Source organism: Bos taurus, chromosome 25 (assembly GCF_002263795.3).
Source record: "Bos taurus isolate L1 Dominette 01449 registration number 42190680 breed Hereford chromosome 25, ARS-UCD2.0, whole genome shotgun sequence".
Classification (NCBI taxonomy): domain Eukaryota; kingdom Metazoa; phylum Chordata; class Mammalia; order Artiodactyla; family Bovidae; genus Bos; species Bos taurus.
In genome coordinates this window covers 39,401,378-39,427,871 of record NC_037352.1, presented here as the reverse complement: position 1 = coordinate 39,427,871, position 26,494 = coordinate 39,401,378, and the positions used below count along the sequence as shown (strand labels likewise).

The 26,494-nt window shown below is 50.6% G+C and overlaps 1 long non-coding RNA gene across 2 annotated transcripts in view; it reads left to right on the top strand.

Moving 5' to 3' along the window:
* The first annotated feature begins 1,382 nt into the window (after positions 1-1,382).
* The window catches only part of LOC132343885 (uncharacterized), a 123,366-nt gene continuing 98,254 nt past the window's right edge, over positions 1,383-26,494 (top strand). Inside the window, exon 1 of one of the 2 annotated variants that reach the window (XR_009492895.1) lies at positions 1,383-2,325. This is a non-coding gene — a long non-coding RNA (uncharacterized lncRNA). The remainder of the gene's footprint in view (positions 2,326-26,494) is intronic. The other variant, XR_009492896.1, reaches the window with a different exon arrangement.

The following is a 26,494-nucleotide window of genomic DNA, read 5'->3' as shown; positions in this document are numbered from 1 at the left end:
ATTGTGGGGACCCAGAAATGTTCATAGTTCTGGCTCTGAGATCAGCATCTGCTTCAAAAGGGAGAACAACACCACAATTGGATGCCCTAGAGAAACCTTAGCACTGAAAGTCACGGTCAAGAGGATGAAGTGAGCGGCCCTCGTCTTTATCCGCCTGGAGAGCCACACGGCGGCAGACACGGCCCTAGCAGCAGCGCTGTCAGCTCTCTCATCGCTTCATTTCCATCCCGCAGTTACAATGCCCGGCAGGGGTTGGTGGCGCCCACCGAGATTCTGCTTTCCATTTTCTCAGTGGTGCTTGTACATTCATTTCCTTGGAGTTTTTCCTGTTTTTGTAGGATCATTACCTGTCTCCGAAGTGCATCTGGCCCATTGTCTGTGGAGAGCTCTGGCTTAGATTTTGCCCGGGACAGAATTACCAAGGATGTCAGGACTGGCAGTCAGGAAGGCACTAACCCAGACGCATTCTCTCCTCCTTGCGCGCTCTCATTGTCAGTCCATCAAGTAGATTTTCTGTCACCGGCTTAAATTGCTACTTGCCGCAGTCCCTTTGCCTCCCAGAGCAATCCCTTCTACCGCCGTGTCTCAAGAGGCTGCGTCCTTGGCTCCTTCTAACCAGAACAAAGTGACTCGTTAAACTGTCCCATCGCCTTTCAGAATGAACGTGGCCGCATAGGAACGTTTTTCTGCGTTTCCTCCTGGAAATCATGCATTAGGAGCAAGGAGAATTTCAAAGCCCTATCAACTCTATTTTTGGGGAAACCAGAAAATAGATACAGTCCGCAGAGTTCAAAGTACGTGTGCAGACTGACAAAGCAGACCCGACAGGAGGGGAGGCAGGGAAGGACGCGGGGCACCAGTGGCAGGGAGGAATGCTGTGTTTCAGATGAGGGGTTCAGCAACAGTGGTGTGGGGGCCGGGGTGGGAGGCGGCGGGGGAGCATCCTCGGACGAGTTTTGTTCAGAGAAAACGAGGAGGCCAGACTGTAAAGCCTGTCTGACAAGAGGAAAGTGCAACCCAACCACAATGAGATGTGATCCCACACCTGTCAGAATGGCCTGCATCAAAAAGAACGCAAATGACAGATGTTGGAGAGGAGGCGGGAAAAAAGCAGGCCTCCTCTGCTAGTGGTGGGAGTGTAAATCCGTGCAGCCACTGTGGAGAACAGTGTGGCAGGTCCTCAAAAAAACTAGTTACTATATGACTCAGCAATTCCATTCCTGGGTGTATACCTTGGTAAAAAAACACTGATTGAAAATAGAATGCACCCTAATGTTTATAACAGCATTATTTACAATAGCCAAGGCACGGGAGCAGTCCAAGTGCCCATCAACAGATGAGTGGCTAAAGGTATAGAATATGTATACAAGGGAGTAATACTCAGCCATAAAGAAGAATGAAGTGTGCCATTTGCAGCAACAGGGAGCGACCTCCAGGGCATTATGCCTAGTGCAATCAATCAGAGAAAGATACTGTGTATCACTCATATATGGAGTCTAAAAAATACAACTGGTAAATAAAACAAAAAAGCAGCAGAGTCACAAAGAACATACAAGTGGTTACCAGTGGGGAGAGGGGAAAGTGGGGCAGTATAGGGGTGGGAAGGAGAAAAAGGGTTACTGTGAGATGATATGAAATCAGGCGGGTGAAACTTTGGAAAGGCACTGTAGGATTTAAAGAATCTTTCACTCAATTTAAAAAAAGAAACTGGGTGAGAAGTCGCCCCACTCTGGCAGGAGAGAAAAATGCCCTCCCAGGGGCTGACACGTTTCCGCGCTCCCCCAAGGGCCAACCAGCGAAGTCCCGTCTCTCCTTTTCACGTGTTAACAGAGCTCCATCCTTGAGCACGTGGCCGCCCGCGTGCCCCAGCCCCGCCCCCACGGCGCGCCACGTCCTCACGTGGCTCTGAGGGGCCAATGGGGTGCGAGCGGGAGGGCCGCACGGCTGGTGCCCGAGGCAGCCTCCTGTGCTGGACTCCGGCGGCGTCTCTCCGTCTTCCCCGAAGGCTGGCCCACCAGTGTGGTCACAGGGCTGGCTCCCGGGTGCCAGCGGTGCACGGAGGCTCGGGGGCCCCCCCACCCCCGGCAGCCGGGCCGGGCGCCCCAGGACTGCGGTGTGAGGAGAGCTGACAGGGGCTGTGGCTCCTGGACGCGTCCCCCGCACCCTGCATGGCTCAGCCGTCGTGTGAACGGGCGCCCAGGGCTGGGCCGGCAGGAACCTAGGCCAGTGCCGGCGGGCTCCGCGGGGATGCGGTGAGCGGGCCCCCCCTCCAGGGCCGACAGAAGCTGCGCGTCTCCCGCCGCCGCTCCGCCTGCGCCATCTCCGGTGAGCTTCTGCTGCTTGCATTTCTTCCAGGAGCCCAGCTCACCGAAAAGTTTACCCAGAAAGCCTCAACTGTTGCGTAACTCAGAGATGTCTTCTCTGCAACACCCCCCACACTCCCACTTACCCCCGCCCCATCCTTACCCCCACCAACCCCCACCCCACCTCTACCCTTGCCCCCAAACTAACCCCCACCCCGCCCCTCACCCTTATCCCCACCCCGCCCCTCCCCTCACCCTTATCCCACCCCGCCCCTCCCCTCACCCTTATCCCCACCCCGCCCCTCCCCTCACCCTTATCCCCTCCCCGCCCCTCCCCTCACCCTTATCCCCACCCCGCCCTCCCCTCACCCTTATCCCCACCCGCCCCTCCCCTCACCCTTATCCCCACCCCTCCCCTCCTCCTTATCCCCACCCCGCCCCTCCTCCTTATCCCCACCCCGCCCCTCCCCCCACCCCGCCCCTCCCCTCACCCTTATCCCCACCCCGCCCCTCCCCTCACCCTTATCCCCACCCCGCCCCTCCTCCTTATCCCCACCCCGCCCCTCCCCCCCACCCCGCCCCTCCCCTCACCCTTATCCCCACCCCGCCCCTCCCCTCACCCTTATCCCCACCCCGCCCCTCCCCTCACCCTTATCCCCACCCCGCCCCTCCCCTCACCTTTATCCCCACCCCGCCCCTCCCCTCACCCTTATCTGCGCCCCAAGAACGGTTAGCTGAACCTCTCCCGAGTTCTCTACCGAGTCTAAGGGCTCTTTCACCCACGCTGGGCAGCCAGACACTCGTTCATTGATTTTCTAAAATCTCAGCCTGTTGGTTGTGAAATGGTCTCTAGTTGGAGGATGTGCTGTATTCTGAGAAAAACAAGCAGATCTGACGTCCACAGTCCGTGTTTCTCAGATGATGCTCGTTCTATAGAAAAAAAGTCTTCTTCTCCCCAAATGCTGCTGCTGCTAAGTCACTTTAGTCGTGTCCGACTCTGTGTGACCCCGTAGATGGCAGCCCACCAGGGTCGGCCATCCCTGGGACTCTCCAGGCAAGAACACTAGAGTGGGCTGCCATTTCCTTCTCCAATGTGTGAAAGTGAAGTCGCTCAGTTGTGTTCGACTCTTAGTGACCCCATGGACTGCAGCCCACCAGGCTCCTCCGCCCATGGGATTTTCCAGGCAAGAGTAGTGGAGTGGGGTGCCACTGCCTTCTCCGCTCCCCAAATGCAATCTTAGCCAAATTGTCATTGTGTAAAGAGTTGAAAACCAGCCTGATTGTGGTGGGTTCAGGGCCCCCCCTTCCCTCTGCCAGCCTCAGGGATCAGAAGAATCCTTGTTGAAAGCTTGAGTCTCCCAGCCTCTCTGCGGTCCACACGGACCCCTTGATCCCGTTATAGTGAGTGGAAGTCACAGACTCACAGCTAATGTTCACGGCAACCCGCGGAGAGTCTCATAAACGGTTTGCTAAGTGATAGAACTGGGCACAAGTACATGCTTGGATTCAGAGGTATGAAATTCTAGAACAGGCAAAACAAACCCATCGTGATGGAAGCGGGTCAGTATTTGCTTCTAGGCATGGGTGCTGAGAGAATGACCGGGTACTGGAAAGCTCTAGATCTTGAGGAGGGCCTGGCTCTCACAGCTGTGTGCACTTGTCCATGCTCATCAGATTGCAAGGAGGACTTGTGTGTTTCACTGTATGTAAATTTTACCCGAAAAAGAAGCACATGCAGCAGACAGAAAATGGGCGGAGGGTCTGCAGAGCATGCGGTGTGTTGCTGCTGAACTGAGTGGGGGTGGGAGGTGACAGAGTGAGAGCTGAGCCTGGACAGACCGGGCGGAGGCAGGCACCGGGCTGCCCCAGGCGGCCGCTGTTGTGTATTACCCGGGATGCACTGAGTTTAGTCTAAGCCTGACGCTGCCGACACGGTACAAGCTCTGCTTTCTTGTGCTCACTGATACTGTTTTTTGTTTTCTTTTTACAAATTGAAGGTCCGTGGCCACTCCAAGTCCAGTAGGTCTGTGCGCACCATTTGTCCAACGGCGTTTGCTCCCTTCGTGTCTCTGCGCCCAGTGTGGTAAACCTGGCCGTGTTTCAAATGTTTTACTGTTGTTTTCAATATACTTACAGTGACCTGTGATTAATCTTTTTTCATTTTTTGTGATTTTTATTCTTTTTAATTGAGGAATAATCGCTTTACAATGTCGTGTTGGTTTCTCTGTGCAACAACGTGAATCAGCTATAAATATATATATGTCCCCTCCACCTTTGCGTTCAACCTTTGATGCTACTATTCGAATTGTTTTGGGGTGTCGTGAACTGTACCCGTGTAAGATGGTGAACTTAATTGTTGAGATGACAGCAGAGGATTTAGAAATAACAAACTTAGTTGATAAGGCAGTGGCAGAGTTTGAGAGGATTAGATTTTGAAAGTAGTTCTGTGGGTAAAATGCTATCAGACAGCACTGCAGGCTACAGGGAAATTGTTCATAAAAGGAAAAGTCAATTGATGCAGCAGACATCATTGTTGTCTTATTTTAAGAAATTTCAGCATCACCCCCCATCAGCCAGCAACCACCAACACTGAGGGGAGATCTTCCGCCAGCAAAAACTTTAAGACTTGACGAAAGCTCAGATGATGGTTTGCATTTTATAGCAGTATTTTTAACTAAGGTATGCCTGTTGTTTTTTAGACATAATGCCATTGCACACTTAATAGACGTTAGTGTAGTGAAAACATAACTTTTCTATGCCCTGGGAAATCACAAACAAATCCAGGTGACTTGATTCACTGCAGTGGTCTGGAATGGTCCACAGTCTGAGGTCTGCCTGTATTCTTGGAGTATCGTTATTTGTCACTGTGTCAAGGGGGCACTTCCAGCCCCTCACTGTGAACCCTGCTGCAAATCCTGGCCACCCCGTACCCTAGCCTCTCCTCTGGGTCTGGGGAACCAAGCAGAATGGCCTCTGCATCCTGCCAGGCCACCTGGAAAGTGGACAAGGGCTTGTTCCCTAGGCTACAGTTTCTCCAGTCTTGGAATCGGTGCCAGGAGCTCAAGGAAAAGGGACCTCGTGGGTCCATCCTGCCAAGAGTGACCACGGCAGAGCTTCTGGGTGCAGTGTCGGGAGCCAGCCACTGAGGCAGCCCAAGTGTGTGCCATCCAAGCGGTGCCTGGGGTGGGGCTGCAGTGTCTTCCCGTGTGAATCTGGGCTTTGTTGATGATTTAAATTGAAGTAGAGTTGATTGACAGAGAAGGCAATGGCACCCCACTCCAGTACTCTTGCCTGGAAAATCCCATGGACGGAGGAGCCTGGTGGGCTGCAGTCCATGGGGTCTTGAAGAGTCGGACATGACTGAGCGACTTCACTTTCACTTTTCACTTCCATGCATTGGAGAAGGAAATGGCAACCCACTCCAGTGTTCTTGCCTGAAGAATCCCAGGGACGGGGGAGCCTGGTGGGCTGCCGTCTGTGGGGTCGCACAGAGTCGGACACGACTGAAGCGACTTAGCAGCAGCAGCAGCAGAGTTGATTGACAGTCTTGTGTAGTTTCAGGCGTTCGGCAGAGTGATTCTGTTCCGTAGACATACTCTTTCTCATTCTTTACCATTATAGGTTCTTAGAAGTTACTGAGTACAGTTCCCTGTGCTGCACAGGGGGTCCTTGCTCTTTGGAGTTTGTGATGTGGTCATTGGCAAAGCTTCCTCCAGGGTTTGAGCCAGATTCTGTTTCTGTTGCTTGTAACTCAAACCCTCAGTCCAAACACTCTTCTGCTCTGAGGGTTGTTCACTTGGGTTTGAAGGTCACCATGGCAGAGAGGCCAAGAAGAGATGGAGGTTGGAGTTTGAAACCCAGCTCCCTCCTTCCCGCATCATCTAACCATGAGATCCTCGTTTTCCTGTCTCTGGGCCTGCTCACCTAAGAATTCAAGAGTTCCAGCAAATGATCTGAAGGTCTCGTGTGCGCATGTGCAGTCACTCAGTCGTGTCCACTCTTTCCGACCCCACAGACTGTAGCCTGGCAGGCTTCTCTGTCCATGGGATTCTCCAGGCAAGAATACTAGGGTAGGTTGCCATTTCCTCCTCCAGGAATCTTCCCAGCCTTCCCAGTGTTCCTCCTCCAGGGGAATCTTCCCAGCCCAGGGATGGAACCTGCGTCTCCTGTGGCTTTTGCGTTGGCAGACGGGTTCTTTACCACAGCCTCCTGGGAAGCTCTCTGAAGGTCTCGTGATGATGTGTGTAACTAAGAAGTCATTCCTGATAGTATGTGATGCCACTGCTTAGCGGCCCTGGGCAATGGTACTGTCCCTGTGCTGATGGGGTGGGGAACCTCCACCCTGCTTCACGCAGGGTCCTTGAAGGTCCCACCAGCGATGCCACAGAGGCTCTCTGTCACCTGCTGTCTCTCTGCCTAAGATGCCCACCCTCACCACTCGCCAAGACTTTGCCCCAGAGAAGGGAGCAAGACTGGCCCCCAGGGATCATGACCCCTGTGGCCCCAGAGCTGTGAGAGAGGATGCACAGTTGTCTGTTGTCTTAAACTCCCTGGCTTGTGGTCGTTTGTTACGGCAGGAGATAGTGCAACGGCTGGCAGTCCCCTCACATTGATGTGTCCAAGGCTGAGCCCTGGGTCTTCCTCCGAAGCCCCCACACCCAGAGCCTCCCCCTCCAAGCTGATGTTGCCTTCTTTGCAGCCACTCAGCCTGAAACCTTAAAGGCACTCTTGACTCTAAGATTTCACAGCCAAACCATCAGGGACTCTCGTAGCTCCCACTTTGAAGGTGGGGGTAGTTCAGTTGCTCAGTCGTCTCTGACTCTTTTCGACCCCATGGACTACAGCCCGCCAGGCTTGCCTGTCCTTCACCATCTCCCAGAGTTTGCTCAAACTCCTGTCTGTTGAGTCGATGATGCCCTCCAACCATCTTATCCCCTGACGGCCCCTTCTCCTTTTGCTTCAATCTTTCCCAGCATCAGGGTCTTTTCCAATGAGTCAGCTCTTCTCATCAGGTGGATAAAGTATTGGAGCTTCAGCTTCAGTCCTGCCAGTGAATATTCAGGGTTGATCTCCTTGTTGTCCAAGGGACTCAAGAGTCTTCTCCAGCACCACAATTCAATTCTTTGGCGCTCAGCCTTCTTTATGGTCCAGCTCTCACATCCATACATGACTACTGGAAAAACTATAGCTTTGACTTTCTGGACCTTTGTCAGCAAAGTGATGCCTCTGCCTTTTAATACACTGTCTAGGTTTGTCATAGCTTTTCTTCCAAGGAGCAAGCATCTTTTAATTTCACGCACTTTGAAGGTATGAACCCAGACTCTGAGAACCTTCCTCTGCCTCCACGTGCTGGATTTCCAGGTCCACCGGCTGGTCTGTCTCTGCCCTTTTCTCACCTGCTCTCATCCATCCTGCTCCAGCCTCCTTGCTGTCCCCCGAATGCCCCGGGGCCTTTGCACAGACCACTTCATCTCCTTGGAACGTTCGCCCTTGACAGCAGGATGGCTCGACACCTCTCCCCCTTCAGTCTTTGTTCAGATGTCCACTTTCTCAGTAAGATCTCATTGACCACTCGTTGCAGACACTGCCCTACCACCGGCACGCCCGTCGTTCTGTCCTGCCCCCTAACGCTCCCGTCACGTTCTGCCCTTCCTTTGTGTGCTGTTTGTTTATTGTCTGCGTCTCTGGCTAGAGTGTCAACCCCAGGCCGGCAGGAATTTTTACTTTCTGTATTCTCTGATCTGTCACCCAGAGCGTGCCAGATTCGATAAATATTTGTTGAAGAAATAAGTGGGAGGAAAAGTGTCAGCTCTTTTCTTTCCTCACAAAGTGCATTTGCGGGGATCACGAAATAAATGAGATCGTGTGGTCATCAAAACACATTGTCTGTGCTGTAGCATTTTGAAATATGAAGATCTTCAGCTTTGCCAAAACGGTTGTCATTTTTCCCCCTCTCATTTGCCAGATTGAGAAGCCTCCCCACTTTGCATGGTGCAGCGGATCCCTCGCGCCGGCTCCATTGCAGAGGAAGCACTGGGAACGGGGGGTTTCTCTCCCGAGTGCAGTCCCAGACAGCCATTGCCAGAGGCCCCCCAGGAGTGCCTGCAGCCCCTCCACACACTCCCGAAGGGCCACAGTTCGGGGTCAAGGGTTAGGGTTAGGGGTTTGTGTTGAGGTTAGGGGTTAGAGTTAGTTTTTATGGGTTTTGCTATTAATACACAGAGATATTTCCATGGATTTTGTAGGGTATTCTTTCCATTGTTACAGCCCCATATATTGTCTTCCCTGGTGGCTCAGACGGTAAAGCATCTGCCTACATGGCGGGAGACCAGGGTTCAATCCCTGGGTTGGGAAGATCTCCTGGAGAAGGAAATGGCAACCCACTCCAGTATCCTTGCCTGGAAAATCCCATGGACGGAGGAGCCTGGTGGTCCAAGGGGTCGCAAAGAGTTGGACACGACTGAGCGGCTTCACTTCACTATATTGAAGGTAGTGTGCTCAGTTGCTCAGTCGCGTCCAACTCTGGGGACCCTGTGGACTGTGGCCCAGCAGGCTCCTCTGTCCGTGGGATTCTCCTGGCAAGAACACTGGAGCAGGTTCCTCCCCCAGGGGATCTTCCAGCCCAGGGACTGAACCTTCGATTCCTGCTCCTGCACTGGCCGGTGAGTCCTTCACCACTGAGCCACCTGGGAGGCCCCTCTGGAAGCTAACCTTCTGTACAGTCCTTTCGGCTGGTTTTGTCGTCCTGGACTGCTTCGGAGATTTATCCATGTCGATGCGTGTGACCACAGTTCCTCTGTTTAATGCTGTGTAGGCCTTCACTGGGAGAAGGAACGGCAGGCCCTTTATCGGTTCTCCCGTTGTTGGGCTCTGAGCAGTTACCAGCAGTGCTGGAATGAGCCTCCCCATATGCGTCTGTCTCAGGGCTCATGGGTGAGGGTTTTTTCAGTGTGTTCCTCGGATGGACTTCTTGCATTTCTGGGGGAAAAAAACTGATGGCCCAGTGTGCTTCCGCAGGACAGTCTAGCTCAGTCTTGCCCACTTTTTAAAAAAGTGATGTTGTCTTTTAAGTCTCATTCCATCTCAGGATTTCCCTTCCATCTTTTTCCCTTGCACTTTTACTGCAGAAAAATCTGAGGTGCTTTTGGCCGATTGCGTCTCCCCAGTGCCCTTCAGCAGGACCCCCTGGTCTCTGTAGTTCCTGCACATTGGTGACTGGCTCCAGAGGCTGAATAGACCCACGTTTAATCCCTTTGGGAGGATACGATATGCTGGATGTGGTGTCCACCCTTCCTCACTGCACGGTCGAGACTCTCCGGTAGTCTGAAGTCACAGTAACAGGGACAGCCACCGTCACTGTCACGTCACTGACCCCAGCGACAGTGCTTGAGAATGATGCTGGGTGCTAAGCAGGGACAAATATGTTTTATTGGGTATCTTTGAATAGGGTATCCATGTATCCTATCCCTATTTCTTTGGGTGCCTTTTTTAAAAATTAGAATGGATACTGAAATTTTTCAATGCCCTTTCAGCATAAAATGATTATATTTTCATTTCCCATTGAATTACGTTATTTTATTAGATTTCCTCAAATTGAATTGTTCTTATAGTCCATAATAAAGTTCTTGGTTGTGATGTATTTGATACCATTACTCGATTCATTCACTAGTACAGTATTTTATTTAGAAATTTTGCATCTGCACTCATGGGTGAGAGTGGCTGATAGTGGATTATTATCCACTCTGTTATCATTCATGGTAACTAGTGGCGGTTCTATGTATGCTGCTACTGCAGTCTGTCAGGTATTAATATCAAGCTTATGCTCTTCCCAAGAAAAGAAAGTAACAGACTTTCTTCTTTTTCTGTTCACACGCTGCTTGGCTGTTGTGTTGCTCATTCGCTGTCGAGTCCAGGTCTTTGAGACCCCATGGAGTACAGCATTCCAGGCTTCTCTAGAGTTTGCTCAAACTCATGTCCATTGAGTCAGTGATGCCGTCCAACCATCTTATCCTCTGTCACCCCCTTCTCTTCTTGCCCTCAATCTTTGTCAGCATCAGAGTCTTTTCCAATGAGTCAGCTCTTTGCATCAGGTGGCCAGAGTATTGGAGCTTCAGCTTTAGCATCAGTCCTTCCAATGAATATTCAAGGGTTGACTTCCTTTAAGAATGACTAGTTTACTCTCCTTGCTGTCCAAGGAACTCTCAAGAATCTTTTCTCCAGCGCCATGATTTGAAAGCATCAGTTCTTCAGGGCTCAGCCTTCTTTAGTAATTTCCTGAGAAGGTCTCACAGGATGATGTCTTCTTAGTCAAACACAGCTTTGTGGGTAGTCTGTACATTGCAAGCAAAGTTTGGCTGGATATAAAACCATGGCTCACAACCTCCTTCCATGAGGATATTGTAAGGATTTTCTCTCGCTCTTAGAGTGTTAACTGGGACAACTGGAGAAGGGAATGGCGGCCCAGTCCAGTATTCCGCCTGGGAATCCCATGGACAGAGGGGCCTGGCGGGCTACGTATGGTCCATGGGGTCGTAAAGAGTAGGACACGACTGAGCAACTGAACAACAGCAAACAGCTGTGACCACATCTGAGGGCTGCTTGGATTCTTTTTTCCGTCTAAGTGTCTTCCTTAGCTGTAGCCCACTAGGCTCCTCTGTCCATGGGATTTCCCAGGCAGGAATACTGGAGTAGGTTGCCATTTCCTCCTGCAGGGGAACTTCCCAGCCCAGGGATTGAACCTGCATCTCCTGCATTGGCAGGCAGATTCTTGACCACTGCAACACCTGGAAGCCCCAGGTAAGTTCTAATCTGAATTTTTAACAAGTGTCCCAGTTGACGGGAAGAAATCTTTGGGACCACACTTTGAGAAATACCTAGAAATTTTTCATTATTGAAGGGAGAGACTTGATCCAGAATCAAAGATAAGTTCCAGTCAAACCAGCACCTTGCACCATGCTTGGCACACACAGATGGCTCCATAATCACACTGAGCAGAGCAAATGGGGTTTTCCTAGGTCTTCTGCTAAGGAAAATGCTAGGGGAAAAATATTTGTTAGTTAAATAAAAAACCAACAAACATGTCAGCAAGGATAGCTTAGCCCCAGCCGCTAGCCAGATGAAGCACTGTTGATGACGGCAGCTCCTAGGTAGGTCCTTGGGGAGAAGAGATCAGAGGCAGGACCAGTGTTTTGTCCAAAAATATCTCTTAGTCAACCTTCAGGTCTTGAAAACACTCACCACTCAGTCCTGCCCCCTGAAAACTGACGGTGAGGAATTGTCTCCAAAGGTATATGAAGATACCTGATGAAAAAAACACAGGACTGCGTGGAGCCCTCCAGTAAGATGAGAAACTGTCTTTGTTTATAGTAGCATGACACAACCGCTGATGAAAAACATCTTTAAATCATTAAAAGATCAAAGACAAATGTAAGACCTGACACCATAACACTCCTAAAAGAAAACGTAGGGAGGAGCTCCTGAGTGTTGGCCTTGGGAATTTTTTTTTTTTTTCTTTTTTAACACGACTCCAAAAGCACAAACAGCGAAGCAGAAATCAACACATGGGACTACATCCGACAGATGTTTCTGCCCAGAAAAACAATTAACAAAAGGAAAAGAGACCTTGCAGGATGGGGGAAAAGATTTTGCAAACCATGTATCAGATAAGAGAATATGCAAAATAGGTAAAGAATTTACAGAACTTAATAACAGGAAGAAAAACACATTAATTAAAAAGGGGCAGGAGAACAAAATAGACATTTTTCCAAAGAGGGCATCAAAATGACCAACAGGCCTATGCGAAGACATTCCACATGACTGACCATCAGGGACACGCAAACGGCAAGTACGGGAAGTATCACCTCTCACCTGCTGGAATGTCGTCACTAAGCATCTGTGTTGTGCCAGAGTCACGTGGTCAGATTTCTCAGGACTGTCAGAGTTCCTCTTAGATGTATTTAGTAAGTGACCCTGTTGCAGTGATGAGAGAGTGTATGCCGTGCGATCGAAATGCCAGCCAAGGACTATCTAATGCCCGCATTTCCTTTTGTTGTTTAGTCACTAAGTCACGTCTGAGTTTTTTGTGACTGCAGCCACCAGGCTCTTCTGTCCATGGGATTCTCTAGACGAGAGTACTGGAGTGGACTGCCGTGCCCTCCAGGGGATCTTCCCGGCCCAGGGATCAGAGCCGCTTCTCTTAGGTCTCCTGGATTGGCCAGCGGATTCTTTACCACCAGCGCCCCCTGGGAAGCCCCCTGGTGCTCTGTGATATGAGCCCTAACAAGCGAACGCAGCCGTGGACCGTCAGCATCGCTGATAAGCGCCGCCCGACTCCATCCTTGGAAAATCTTGTTCTCCTGACATCAGTCTGCATTGTCATGCTTTTCTTTGACCTTCCTGTCACAAACCTTCAAGAAATAATAAATATCTTGAAACCCAAGACTGACGTGAGTGGACAACTTTGATAAATTTATGTCAAGATTCCGACAGAGGCCTGTCTTTCAGATAGGATAATGAAGGTGGATGCTCCCAGGTTCCATCTGACTTTTTACAGAGCCTCTCACCTAATCACACACCTTCCCCCTATGCCAGATTAGGAGTTGATAGATGAAAAGGTCAGCTGGGATTAGGGGCTTTTTAACGTATGCAATCAATGACAGCGACCTCTCCAAGTTTATTTCCAGCTCAAAGGTGGGCAATTATATGAAATTTATGCTTAGCGAAGAAGAAAAGCAATTAGAATGATTTTTGCATGCATTTGAAGAGTATTGATGCATTCCCCACAGGTGTGTGGAAGCTCATTAGCATTTCCGTTAATATCAGTTAATGTGATTACTGTCTGCTGAGCGCCCGCTCTGTGCCAGGCACCGTGCTTGGTGCTGCAGACAGAAGAGACCTGGTGCCGGCACAGCGGAGATCAGGGTCTCGTGGGAGAACCAGGCGCTAATGAAACAAAAGCAAAGACAGCTCACAAACTGACGAGCACGGTGAAGGGGAAGGCACAGCACCCTGAGAGAGCGGAAGGGACCCCAGTGAGCTGCTTCTGAGGAAAAACACAAGCATCGAAGTGGAGAGACAGCCTCCCCGGGGCATTCTGCAGCCACTCAGGGCTTTGTGGTGGCGTTCAGTTTCTAGGTCACGTGATACTCTTTGCGACCCCACGGACTGCAGCAAGCCGGGCTCCCCTGTCCTTCACTATCTCCTGGAGTTTGCTCAAACTCATGTCCATTGAGTCAGTGATGCCATCCAACCATCTCAGCCTCTGTCGTCCCCTTCTCCTCCTACCCTCAATCTCCCAGCATCAGGGTCTTTTCCAGTGAGTCAGTTCTTCCCATGAGGTGACCAAAGTATTGGAGCTTCAGCATCAGTCCTTCCAATGATTATTCAGGGTTCATTTCCTTTAGGATTGGCTGGTATCATCTCCTTGCAGTCCAAGGGACTCTCAAGAGTCTTCTCCAGCACCACGGTTTGAAAGCATTAATTCTTTGGTGCTCAGCCTTCTTTATGGTCCAAATCTCACATCTGTACATGACTACTGGAAAAACCATAGCTTTGACTAGTTGGACCTTCATCAGCAAAGTGATGTCTCTGCTTTTTAATATGCTGTCTAGGTTGGTCATAGCTTTTCTTCCACAGCTTCTACTTTTCCCCCATCTGTTTGCCATGAAGTGATGGGACTGGATTGTAGGCTGCTGAAAAGACTCCTGCTGCTGCTAAGTCGCTTCAGTTGTGTCCGACTCTGTGTGACCCCATAGACGGCAGTCCACCAGGCTCCCCCTCCCTGGGATTTTCCAGGCAAGATCACTGGAGTGGGTGAAAAGACTCCTGACTTGATATTAAAAGAAGTGGGGAGCTGTGTGTGTGTTTTAAGCTGCTGCTGCTGCTACTGCTGCTAAGTCACTTCAGTCGTGTCTGACTCTGTGTGACCCCATAGGCGGCAGCCCACCAGGCTCCCCCATCCCTGGGATTCTCCAGGCAAGAACACTGGAGTGGGTTGCCATTTCCTTCTCCAATGCAGGAAAGTGAAGTTGCTCAGTTGTGTCCAACTCTTCGCGACCCCATGGACTGCAGCCTACCAGGCTCCTCCATCCATGGGATATTCCAGGCAAGAGTACTGGAGTGGGCTACAGTTCGTCTATTTAAAGTGTCCGGTGTCAGTGGCTCTCCAGATAATCCAGATACGTGCAGCTGTCTCCACAGTCAACTTTAGGACATTTTCTTCATCTCAAGAAGAGGCCCAATACTCTGATGATGTAGACATCAACCCACTGTTCCCCACCCCCACTGTAGCCCCTGGCAACCACCCCCCCCCTTCCTGTCTCTCTGGATTTGCTGCTTCTGGACATCACATGCAAATGGAACCACACAGCGCGCGGTTTCCTCCAAGACTAGCTTTTTCCACTGAGCACTGTGTGTTCAAGGTTCATCCGTGTTGTAGCACGTGTGTCAGTTCTTCGTCCCTTTTTATGGCTGAGAGTATTCCCTCATGAATAGATCACATTGTGTTTATCCTTTGATCTATGGACATGTGGGCTGCCTCTACCTTTAGGCTAGTGTAAATAGCGCTACTGGGAACCTGGGTGTGCAGGTTTTCACGAGGGTGTATGTCTTCCTCTCTCGTGGGTGTGTAGGACTGGAACTGCTGGGTTGTTGCTAACTGTGTTCAGCCCCGGAGACACCAGGCTTTCCTGCAGTGGAAGTACCGTTGTCGTGCCCACCAGCAGTGTGTGACGGTTCCAGTTCCTCCACGTCCTGGTGGACACTTGTTGTCCAGAGTGTTGGATGTACCTGTTCTGGAGGGTGTGAGAAGGTATTGCACACTGTCTTTGGGTGCTGTTAAGCTCAGAGATGCCAGGATCGTCCTGGGCTGTGTGTCTAGCGCTGTAGTTCTCAAACTCGGAGGCTCATCAGTATCACGCAGGGAAATTAAAACACAGAAGACAGCGTGACTCCCCTGTCTGACTCAGCAGGCCCAGGGTGGCCAGTGACTGCATTTCTAGTGAGTTCTCAAGTGGTGATGCTGCTGCTGCTGCTGCTGCTGCTGCTCCAGACACCAGACTTGGAGAACCACTTTGTGAAACTTACCAAAGCCCTGGGTAGTCATTACTCAAATCCATTTCATGTGCCTTCACTCATCAAAGGTCGTCTGCATAAAACTTGCACCACCCTCCAAGCAGCACAGAGCCTAAATTACAAGTTGTTTGCCTGAGTTGTGGTCCAGGAATTTGGAGTCAGCTGTGGGCTTTCCCACGTGGCGCTTATGGTAAAGAACCCACCTGCCAATGCAGGAGATGTAAGAGACATGGGTTCGATCCCTGGATTGGGAAGATCCCCTGGAGGAGGAAATGGCAACCCACTCCAGTGTGCTTGCCTGGAGAATCCCATGGACAGAGGAGCCTGGTGGGCTACACACCATGGAGTGGTCCCAAAGAGTCGTACACGACCGAAGTGACTTGAACCACGCACACTTGGAGCAGAGCCTGTTAAGACCCCCCAACTGAGCATGCGCGAGTGCGCACCCAGGAACGTTGACGTCAGAGGGCGGAAACACCACCCTCAGGTGGTGCCTTGGCTTAATTGCGCCTGCGCAGAACTATCCTGCCCGCCCCTTATCACATCACCTACCCCACGAGCCCCCCACAGCACGTGGCTTTATCCCACAGTCCGTCAGCCCCTTTCCTTCGGGGCAGCTGGTCTGAGACCTGTTCTGTCTCCCCACTCGGCCACCTTGCAAATACCCCACCTCTCTGTGCTGCAGACCTCAGCGTCTCCACGTTTTGACCTGCTCTGCGCACACAGGCCCGCCAAACCTGGTTCGGAAACATGCCAAGAAAGGAGGCGAGACTGGGTAGTGGGAGGTGAGGGAAGAAAGGGAGAGACGGGGAAGGAGGTGGAGAAGGAGCCGCGAGGGAGGGAATGCGGCGGGGAGACTCGCCTGGGTTAAAATGCCAAGACCCGCCCCCCGGATGCTCAGAGCAGCTTCACCAAAGTCACCCAACACTGGAAGCAACCAAGATGCCCTCGGCCGATGCGGGGATACTTATGGTTATTCCGGTAAGCAGATTATTACTCAGCACTGAAAAGAAATGAGCTGTCACGCCATGGACAGGCATGGAGGAGCCTTAAATGTGTACCCCTCAGCGAATACAGCGAGGCTGAAAGGCTCATGGACCGTGTTGCCAAGCGTATAACATTTTGGAAAGAGCGAAACTATGGCGACAGTGGAAGATGGGTGGTGCCAGGGCTTGGGAGAAGGCAGGAGGAATAAGCGAGCACAGGGGATTTTCAGGGCAGTGAGAGGACTCTGCCTGATACAGTCATGGTAGATACCTTTGTCAACCCGCAGGTCGTAAGATGCAAAGAATGAGCCGTTGTGGAAACAATAGACTCAGTTCATGACAGCGCAGCAGTATTGGCCCCTTAGTTGTAACGTCCCACACTGATAAGATGGAAACAGCACGGGAACTTGAAGGCAGGGGCTCTGGAGCACGGGGGTGGGGGGGAGCAGGTCCTGATCTGGGGGGCCCCAGAGCAGCAGGAGGGAAGGAGGAGGCAGCCCAGATGTGGGGAGACTTGTGGGTGCAGCCTGGGAAAGTGAAGGCTTTCACACTGGCAGCTTCCATTTCAGGTGGAGAAGGATGCAAAGTCATTGTCTTAAAATGGGGGGTGGGTTTGAGATTCAAAACAGTCATGGATCGGGGACACGGGAGCTGCTGAGAGGGCCTAGGGGAGGCCCTGGGGGCAGCGAGAGCCTTGCCCTTGGTCGGCCCAGCTGGACGCCTGAGCATACAGGAAATCTAACCTCACTACGCTAGAAAATGGGCATTTTTATCTGCATCTTAAAGATGCATTCAGGCGCTTTCCTTTTGCGTTTCCCTCCTCCCCCCATGACAGGGGGACCCTAAAGGACCCCCCAACTCGGAGGTGTGCTTGTTTGACATTTCAGGGAGGTAGTCATTTCCTTCTTTGTGTTTTCACTAAATGGTCAGCACCCTTCTGGCACTCAATTTATCACATGATGGTTTGTTTTCGTGACCATTTCTACCCCTAGAGGCCCTGAGGGCCAGGTCAGTACCTTCTTCACATTTTTCTACAAAGTGTCTGGCCGAGTGGAGTTGTTACCTTAGCATTTTGTCACAAATCCGAGTATTTGACTTTTGTTAATTGGGAGTGAACATTTCCCCACGTCCTCAACAACAGACATGTCCTTCATCAAGGGTCATCCTGGCTCTGGTGTCATGACCCAGATCCTTCCTGGAGGAACAGATCTGGGTGGTGCTCATGGTTGATCCCACCTGGTTCTCAAAATAAGTGCCGCTCTGCTTTTTAAGAATGTATTTTTGTTGAGGTGAAATTCACATCCGGTAAAACTGCCCACTTTATAATGAACAGTTCAGTGGCGTTTCAGTCCATTCATAGGGTTGTGCAACCATTGCCTTTAATTCTATAACTTTTTTGTGTCAGAAAGAGACCCTGTACCCTTCAGTCGCACCCCCCACCCCATGACAGATGCTAATATCCTTTCTGTCTCTATGGGTTTACCGATGCTGGACGTTTGGGTTGATCTGCCTTTTGGTTACTGTAAATAACGATGCTGTGGGGACGTCCCTGGTGGTCCAGTAGTTAAGACTTCACCTTCAGTGCAGGGGGTTATGGGTTCAATCTCTGGTCGGGAAACTAAGATCCCACTTACCTTGCAGCTCAAAAGCTAGAACATAAAAGCAGTATTGTAACAAAATAAGACTTTTAAAAATGATGATGATGATGCTGTGAACTTGCGTGCAGCCACCCTGCCTTTGAAACGGACACTGGCTTGTGCCACGTCTCCATTCACCCCAGCCTGGGCTTCTGTCCACCCCCCACCCCAGGACTCCCAGCCCAGTCACCGCCAAAGCCTTCCTCAGGCCTTCAGGAGAAGGAGACGGGTCACAGTGGCCCTGCCCCTCCCCAAGACTGCTTCCAGACACTTTCCCAAGTACTTCTATTTTCATTCACCAACGTGCCACTGAAGAAAACATGGCGTTTATGGAAGGCAGGGAGGGAGTGAGAGCGACATAATGACCGTATTCCGGGCCTTTCACTCCGTAACGTGCTTTCCATCTTCTGAGTGCTTTGTCTGAGTTGTCCACAGTTCACACACCCAGTTGCACCTCGTTATTTTTAGCTGTTTAATGAGCTTCTCTTCTGTTGATGGGCACGTGGGAGGTTTCCCATTTTTCACTCACTCAAGTAATTTTGTGACAAACATCATTTAAATACTTCCTTGTGGTAAAGGCGCCAGGATTGCTGCCTGCCAAGTGGACGCTGCAAGAGGTCTCAGTCACTGGAAACGGGCCTTTTCAGTTTGGATGGACTCCACCAGTTGCCCCCACAATCCTCGTCCCAGCGCTCCGCTAGGACAGCCTGCCTCGGTTCTTTCCCAGCACTCTGAGTTCTTCAGTGTGCCATTCCTGCAAACCCGGGGAAGGAGCAGCACTGAATTCTTGTGTTCATCTGCATCTCCCTGGCCAGCAAGCACACAGTTGTTTGTAGGTGGGACTAAGGCAGGGGTTCTCAACCAGGGGTGATGGGACGCCCTCCAGCATCAACGTAGCCAAGTCTGCAGACTTTTCTGGTTGTCAGGCTGGGTGAGCGGGGCTTCTGGCCTCTAGAGTGTGGAGACCTGGGATGCAGCTGACCATCTGGCAGCGCACGGAACACCCCCCAACAAAGAAGCTCCATGGTGCAAAGTGGAGAAACCTGGAAAAGAGAAACACACAGTCTAAAAGCTACCCCTGTAACTGAGGGCGCCCTGGAAGAGCACACGTGGTTTTTATGGAAAACAGTGATGATGAGACATTTCTCAGCAAAGCTTATCTCTGTACACGAGTTGTGAGAGCTGCCCTGTTGAATGATGTCCACAAAGGTGGTGAGGACTTCCTGTCCACGGCGATTAGCGACACGATTGCCTGCGTGTCGTTCTCCATCTCCAGCCTCAGCAGTAAGAACCTGGTCAGTGGGATTTGCAGCCCTCAGCCCCTCACTGACCACAACGCCCTTCTGTCAGCTGCTGTCCCTCTCCCGTCCACGCTGTGCTGGGCACATTTCCCACCTGAACAGTCCCAGGCATTCCTTCGCTTTGTGTGCCTTGCCTTTATTTCACAGGTAGGTATTTGAAAATGCCTGTTAAATGATTCAACATTTTCTGCTACATAATGAAAATTTATTCCCCTCCACTTTCCCAAATCATCTTAAGAGTAAGAATTAACTTTGGGAAATAAATATTTATGCATATTATTCCTGACCTCTGCCTCTCTTCAAATGGTAAAGGAAAATTCTGCACCAACCAGACAAAAAAAACTTAAATTACATTGCGTGAAAATCCCCAGGATTAACGTCCACAGGCAGAATCTTGGAAAGGGCCCATCTCCCTTGATTTTCTGTAATGAAATTCCTCAAGTAATCAAAAGAACAAACATTAATCGAGGAGGTGGATGTGGGGACTGGAGGCATGTCTGCCCAGATGGAGCCTTGTGCATCCGCTCATGGGGAACGGAATGTCCCAGGCAAGGCTGCTGTCCATCTGTGGCACTTACTCTCCAGGTGGGTTTGAACCGGTCAGTGCTGCTTTTAGAAATGGGGGGGCGGGGGATGGTGATGCTGGGAGTCCTGTGGGGAGCAACCACCCGAAGTTGGTCCTAACGTGGGCACATGTGCCATTCTGTTGATACGTTCTATGCAGCCAATGAGCGTTCTGTTGCTCAGGTGTTAAGATGTGTCCAGCTCTTTGCGACCTCATGGACTGCAGCACGCCCGGCTTTCTTGTCCTTCCCCATCTTCCAGAGCTTGCTCAAATTCACGTCCATGGAGTCGGTGATGCCATCCCACCATCTCATCCTCTGTCGCCCCCTTCTCCTCCTGCCCTCAGTCTTTCCCAGCATCGGGGTCTTATCTAGTGAGTTGGCGCTTCACATCAGGTGGCCAAAGTGTTGGAGCTTCAGCTTCAGCCTGAGGAGTCTTTCATAATTCCTTGAACAGCCCATATTTGCTGATTCCATAAATATCCTAAGTACCCTGAGGCAGACGGAACCGCTGGTGTGACTTCTTCCCTCCCCTGTAGTTTATTGCGCATCCATATCTTGGCCACGGCTTCATGGAGGGCAGAGTATTTTCTTAGCACTGGACACTGGGTTTGGCCGCATGTCATGCTTTGGCTCATATGGGGTTAGCAGGCGAGATGCTGAGGCCTAAAATGTGCCCTTCCAGTGCAGTTGGGCTGCACACTGCTTGCCTCTGGGGTCCAACTTCCATAGATAAGCACAGAGCAGGCAAACTGTGGCCAAACACAGCCAAACCTAGTGGAGATGAGTGAAATCCCCACCACCCGGCAGACACGCGAGCCAAAAGCAAGTGCTTGTCACTGTTCACAGAGAGCTCTGGGGCTTTGCTGTGGGCTCAGTCACTCAGTCGCGTCCGACTCTTTGCAACCCCATGGACCGTAGCCTGCCAGGCTCCTCTGTCCATGGGATTTCCCAGGCAAGATTACTGGAGTGGGCTGCCATTTTCAACTCCAGGGGGGTCTTCCTGACCCAGGGATTGAACCCAAGTCTCTTGCATCTCCTGCATTGGCAGGTGGATTCTTTACCACTAGTGCCCCTGGGAAGCCCCTGCCAATGTTTACCTCTGTGTAAATGGAGAAGTGTTATACCTGAAAAGTCGGAGCCTTGAGAATGGGCTCCCCTGTGTATTTCAGGCTATAGACAGTTTTCTTTTTTTTAATTTATTTTTAATTGGAATAATTACTTTACAATGTTGTGTTGTTTCTGCCATACATCAACATGAATCAGCCACAAGTGTGTGTGTGTGTGTGTGTGTGTGTGTGTGTGTATCCCCTCCCTCCTGAACCTCCCTGCCACCTTATAGGCAACATTCTTAACTGGTAGCAGAAGGTTAAAGTGAAAGAAAGAGATCCAGCATGGAGTCGGATTTGTACTTCCCTATTAGGATGGGGTACCCTTCTTAGGGAAGGCAACTCAAACTGAGATTTATCAGGCAGCTTACGGGAGGGGAAGGAGCTCTTCAGCAAAGAGAAGAGAGATGTGCATTGCCCATGGGTCTGCTGGCATTCAGTCTGGCTGGCATATGGGATGTTAGGGGCAGGCAGACTGCCATGGGGCCGGAATTGGGGGTCTGCACCCCATTGCAACCAGACCCAACAGCCGCTTCTAAAGTCCTCTGGAAAGAATCTGGTGTAAAAAGCTGAAAATGATTAGGAGAGAGACTTTGATATAGAGGAAGAAAAATTCAATGTGAAATCCATGCCGTAATAAGTAACACAGCCACCCTAGAAAGTGCTGGCACCTCCAGAGGAGACCTGACTTTGCAGCTGTGCCTGATATGGACAGACTGATAATGTCATCCAGACTGACAGGCTCTGAAAGGCAGCAAAGAATTGGAGAAAAACACAGGAGGATAAAAAGCGTAGAAGTGGGCTGAAATCTCCCAGACAGAAAAAATGAAAAAAATGTCAGTTGACTGAAGTGTAAGTTTCTACGTGGGGAGAGACGTCCCCTGCTCACCTTGCGTTGCCTAGGACAGCAGTGAGTGTCCAGAGAGCTCGAAGGGCCGGGCGCCGGACAGCCTGTGAAGGACCCAGCGGCCAGAGAAGAGCGCCTTGCAGTTCATGATGTCTGGGGCAGTGCCTGGGGAGGTGTCCCGGGAAGGACCGAGGCTCCGACCTGCCGCCCACAGGGGAGCCCGGCAGGCGAGTGAATGCACGCAGCAGGCTCGGGTTCGGACAGCAGGGCTTGGTGGGGACCAGGGCTTATAGCCCCAAAGGGCAGCTGCTGCTCGAGCCCCTTCCCTACCTGTTGGCAGGTTTGAGGACCCACAATGTTGATGGTTCTGATTGGTTTCTGGGAGGGGTCAGAAATCAAGATTTTACTGGGATGTCATCTAATGTGTAAAAGCTGTTAACTAATTCAAGTTCAAAAAAAAAAAAAAGCCCTGCATGTGTCAAATTAAAACCCCAAATGGATTCAGTCCTGACTGCCAGCCAGTGGCCAAGAGCATTCATTTAAATCCCAAGAGGAATGGAAGGACTCGCCACCAGGATGAGGTTTCACAAATAGCCACATTCTACCTGAATCCAAAAGCCGCCTTTGCATCAGGAGTCAGACTAGGAGAGGCTTTCTGAATCCCTGGCAAGAAGGCACACAAAAGCGGAGAGTGGAAAATACCAGCCACTTCAGAGTCGTCGTGACACGTCTGTGCCAGGTCCAGAAGATAAGGTGCAGATACAGCGACTGTGTCCTCCTCCAGATACGGCTTCGTGGGATCTGGGGGATTGTTGGCTCTGGGTTTCAGGGCTTGAGAAATATCATGCAAAGGAATAAAAACAAAATCACATTTAGTTATGAATTTACTTGAGGGTTTCCCTGTATTTTCTGAATACCAGCCTCTTTCACAGTATTATGTCATCGTAGGAACCATCACAAGGCTTCCTAGGAAGCTCAGTGGTAGAGAATCTGCCTGCCAATGCAGGAGACATGGATTCAATCCCTGGGTCAGGAAGAGACCCTGGAGAAGGAAATGGCAACCCACTGCAGTATTCAGCCTGCGAAGCCCCATGGAGAGGGGAATCTGGTGGGCTGCAGTCCTTCGGATCGCAGAGTCTGACGCAACTGAGTGTGCACACGTACCAGAACCACTGCAGGCATTTAACCATTTCACAGCTTCTTCTTGGTCAGAGAAGCAGGGCCACCATGAGTTTTTTGGATCCAGGGGTTTTCTGTAGACGCTGGTCCTTTACACACGTGGGAAGTGAAGGGTTGGAGGGTAGTTCTGGGAGATCGTAGAAAAGTCACTCAGCGCTTCCCCCGGAGCACAGAGCAGTGGGCAGGGTGGGTCCTCGGGGGAGATACAGGACCGCGAGCACCGGCGGCGGTTCCAAGCACGGCGACTGGGACTCCATGGCGAGGACGATGGGACACCTGGATGGCCACTGTCCCCCTGGACCATGGCCAGGGGTCTGCAGGTGGAAAGAGGAGAGAATGCTGTGACTCGGAGCCCAGAGGGTGTGCTGGCCACCCTGGCGGACTGGGGGTGATGGGGACCACTGTCCCAGGGACCCTTGGCGTCTGCCCCCACCTGTGTCTGCTCAGGGTGTTCCGGGAACAGCAGCTGCTGCTCATCCCTCCCTCAAATCTCCTGTAAAGTCCTCTTCCCACTAACTCTATCCAGAAGCTTGTAGGGCGGAACTCAGACATGGGGTTCTCAGCCTCAGCCAAGGTGATCAGGTAACTGTGCATGCATGAAGTAGAGTTAAAACCACTTCATGTGGGTCTGCATAACTTTGAAAGAATATTTAACACAAGTAATTATATAAACATTTATTTCATGAAATGTAGGGAAATACATAGGGTTTTCCAAAACCATAGAAAAGGCTAGATTTATTTAAAATTAAAAATAAAAAATTTATATTGAAATCTGCCTTGAATTTCAGCGATCCATTGTGTCCTAAAAATGGGCACATGGACAAACGCTGTCGTTCAGTTGCTAAGTCATGTCCAAGTCTTTGTGACCCGTGGACTGCAGCACACCAGGCTCCTCTGTCCTCCACTGTCTCCCAGGATTTGCTCAAACTCATGTCCATTTAGTGGGTGATGTCGTCCAACCATCTCTTCATCTGTCACCCCCTTCTCCTTTTGCCCTCAATCTTTCCCAGCATCAGGGTGTTTTCCAATGAGTCAACTCTTCAAGTCAGGTGGCCAAAGTATTGGAGCTTCAGCACCAGTCCTTCCAAAGAATATTCAGGGTTGATTTCCCTTAAGATTGACCGGTTTCATCTCCTTGCAGTCCGAGGTTTGGACTCCTTACAGTCTACCCAAAAGTTGGGTAGATGTTTGCTATTTTTGCAGCTTCAATTTCAAAACTAACTTTTAGAAACAAGTCTTGTGTTTTATTGTAAGTGAAAAGATGAGAGAGGTGGTCTCAAGCGCCACCTGTGAGCATCTCTGCACAAACAGGGAATTAGGGAGAGAGCTGGGTAGACTCTTCCGGAAGATGGGGGACAAGTCAGGCAGGGCCATGGCTTCCTGCTGTAACACTAGTTTTTAAAATAGAAAGGAACCTCAGTGTGCCATTTTTGACACAGCAGTGGTAATTTATGACTGTCATAAAGAGCTGCCAAGTGTCATCTAGAGACAAATTTGAAGTCTCTGTATTTCTTTTTTATTCTCCTATTTAACTTGTATTTAAAATTCAGAGTTCAGTATGCTTCCCACCTTTGAATAGTGGTCTGGGCTGCGTATGCTCCGAGCCATGGCTAAGGATGACAACCATGTAAAATTGCACAATTAAAAACCACTTAAAACTTCATAGTGGTCAAGCCTGCTCGGCGGCCTGAGTCATTCTGCAAGTGACAGAGCAGATGGCGGAGCGGCAGACACCGCCATTCGAGCTCCCGTCGCCATCAGGGGCCTGTGGGGCCGGTTCCTAGCTCGCCTCCCCGTCGGACGGCAGCCAGACCAAGAGAAAAGACTGGACGTGCGGGCAGGGAGGAACGGAGGCCCAGCGCCCTACCACCTGGCTGGCAAAGGTCTTTTCTGTCAACGCCAGTCCACAAGACCTAGAGGGGGCCGTTTCTTCAAACATGCAGACACCAGCGCAAAGCTACAAGCAACACCAAGAATCAGAAGACAGGACTCATTCAAGAGAACAGAATGAATCTCTAGTATCTGACTGTGGACGTCCCCCGGCCGTGACACCTGTCTGTCACGAAGTGGCGCTCAGCGAATGGGGCTGGGAGGACAGAGGGAGGTCATCGGCTGGGTCACGGGGGGAAGCTTTGGGCATGGGGGTGAAATGGATCAAGTCAGTCTGGTTTCATACAAAACAGCGTTTGCTGCTTTGTGTGACCGAGAAGTCCAAGGGCAGTCCTCCCCTTGGTCCAGGATTGATGTCGTCAGGCCAAGCCCAGCTCCGTTGCTGATCTCTGCATTTACCACGTCATCTTCTCTGTGGATTAGAATTGTCTTTGCAAACAAGACGACCTCTGAGCGGCAGAGCTCCATGGCTCGGGAAAGGCTGCAAGCACACTGCTCGCGGAAGAAGGCCCTGCCAAGTCTGCAGCCGCATAAACCAGACGCCAGCCCGAGTCAGACGCTCCCCTGAAAGGGGAGGCTGGGTGTGAGAAGGCGCGGTGGGGTGGGGGCAGAGTGGAGGCCACAGAGAGAAGAGAGGCTTTGTATAAAACCGTAGGTGAGAAGGAAAGAAAAAGAAACAGTACTAATACGTAAAGAATGGCTTACCTTATACCACAACTAATAGAAGATACAACACAGGAGTAATTCCCTTAAAAAGGCAGGGGCAGCCCAACCGCAAAGGTGAAATACCGAAGAATAAAATATGCAGGTTCATTATGAAGGAACTTTAATACACTCCTGGGGGCTCAGAATCAGTCTAGAATAAGAGGGAACATATATCACTTTCTTGCATCAGAAGATCTACAGAAGGAGAGGCCCACACTTCCAAAATGACTTCCAAAACCAAATCTGCCATCACCCTATCACAATACCAATAGAGTGTGTGTGTGTGCGTGTGTGTGTGTCCAATAGACTTGAATGATGTCAAGTTGGTGTGGAAAACCAGGTGAAAACAGAAAGGAACGTCTGAAAAAGAGAAGAACAGCCCTACCAGATATTAAAACATATTTTAAACCCACCTTCTCTAAAACGCTGTGGGACCTACGCGTGAACAGACAGAAAAGTCAACGGAACAGAATAAAAGGCCAGAAATAGACGCAAACATTTACGAAAACTCGTTTGTGACAAAGTCGGTGTCTCAGGAGTGTGAGCACAACTGGGCAGTCAGTCCCACATCCACAAAAATAATAGATTAGAACAAAATTATTTTTAAAAGAAAGCCACAAACATAATCAAGGAAAATGTTGGGTTATAAAATAATCTTGGATTTGGGGAACTGTTTATCCATGATACAAATTCAGAAACTGTAAGAGAAAAAAGCAGATCTGATCACATAATAGCAGTAATAGTAACTTCTACACGACAGCCCACCCTAAGCAGACTCACGAGACAGACGACAAACTTAGAAAAGCGTTTGCCGTTCATATCTCAAGGCCTAAGTTCCCTCATAAGACGCTGGTGACAGAAGTTTTTAAGGACAAAGGCTATGAAGAGAAGGTTCAGAGACGA